The sequence below is a fragment of the Bison bison genome, unplaced genomic scaffold (genome assembly GCF_000754665.1).
Source record: "Bison bison bison isolate TAMUID 2011002044 unplaced genomic scaffold, Bison_UMD1.0 scf7180017845780, whole genome shotgun sequence".
NCBI classification, from domain to species: domain Eukaryota; kingdom Metazoa; phylum Chordata; class Mammalia; order Artiodactyla; family Bovidae; genus Bison; species Bison bison.
The window spans coordinates 38,893-40,709 of NW_011476353.1; positions in this window are offsets into that span (position 1 = coordinate 38,893).

A 1,817-nucleotide genomic window follows, 5' to 3' on the forward strand; every position below is an offset into this window, starting at 1 on the left:
GCGTGCTGCGATTCATGGGGTCGCAAAGAGTCGGACACGACTGAGCGACTGAACTGAACTGAACTGGGGCAGATGGATGATAAAAATAATAGACTGTCCATCTGGAGAGATGTGGGTCTTTGCTTGATCAGAAGAATCTGAAGGGGTAAAGAAACTTGGTAGAGTTGGGGCAGGATTGGGGGAAACTGGGCACCCCCTCCCCACTCAGAGACAGGGGAAGTTAGAAGGGGACTAGTTGATGGAGAGAGAGACAGAGGGGTGGGAGGGGTGAAAGGCCAGAACAGAACAAAGATAACGGAGACAGAAAAGGCAGTAGGGAACACTGTTAGAGATGTGGGCCAGCTCAAGAGAGAGCCAACTTATAAAGTGAGGAGCTGATCAGCTAATACATAATTTGATATTGTAATATCCACAATCATCCTCACTAATCACATAATTCTGTTTCCAGTTATAACTTCTCTCCAGATAATTTTAAGCTTGCTTTATGTACCTCATGTACTTCCCTGGTGGCACAGCTGGTAAAGAATCCCCATGCAATGTGGAAGACCTGGGTTCAATCCCTGGGTTGGGACGATCCTCTGAAGAAAGCAAAGGTTACCCACTCCAGTATTCTGGCCTGGAGAATTCCATGGACTCTATAGTCCATGGGGTCGCAAAGAGTCCGACATGACTGAGCGACTTTCACTTTCATTTTATGTACCTCATGATACGAGAGAGGAGGATCCAGCCTTTCATCCGGCATGGCATTCTTATCCTTTCTCAACCGGCAAGAGTCACAAATATTCAGTAACTTCTAAGGGTACAGCCCTCTTTAATTTAAGGTTCCAATTCTCACACCATCCAGTGAAGACGTCCCATGTATTAGCTAACTAGTAGAAAGGTGAATCATCCCATTAGGAAATAAAAACTTCATCAACCTTAACCGCTTTCTTCTTACAGAGTGGCATTTTGTCTCACAAATACTGCTCACAGGGCCAATTAAAGTTTTGCCAAAAGTTGTCACTTTCGTCTCAGGTCCAAAGATTTGTTAACAAAATAAGCCACTCGTTCTGTAGAAATAAATAATATAAATACTTATAGAATTATCAAGCTGACTTTCAATATGCTAACATTAAAAGAAAAGATAAGTAGAAACAGCAGAAGATACATCACCAAACTGGGTTCTGACCAATATCCAGACTCAAACAGTGCTGGGAAGTCCTGGGACACAGCCCATCTGGAGACACAGTGGGGAAAAGGTCCCAGGCAGCATGTTAGGGTCATGGGTGAGACTAAAAGATTGCAGTTTGGGGTTTCCGTTTATATTCCCAGGACGCTAACTGTTATCATCAGCAATCTGTGAGCAAATAGCACTTCTGCTTTTCTGTTAATGCTATTTGTTTGTCTTACAAAACCTATAATGTTGCTAAGCCTGGGGATGAGTAGGCCAGGGCACCTCCAAGGGCTCGACAATCTCAAGATTTGTCCCTTATCTTATCCCTGATGCTGTAAGCCTTGCACTCACAGCAGGCAGTCAGGGCACTTACAGTCATGGCACTGTCCAGCCAGGTTAGAAGCAAGCTCAGAGGCCTGCTTTAGAGAGGACCTAGACCTTGTGCGTCCTGCTTTGCCAAGTGTAGAATCCCACCTCTTCTGTCAGCCAAGAAGTGATTTAAATTATAGACGGACAGAAAAATATTCACAATTTACTATCTGCATCCTACTGAATGCACAGGAAACTGTATAATACACAGTATAATATGCAGATACCTGGGCTTCCCAGATATCTTTACAAAGGTAAAGTATCCACCTGCCACACAGGAGATGCGGGTTCGACC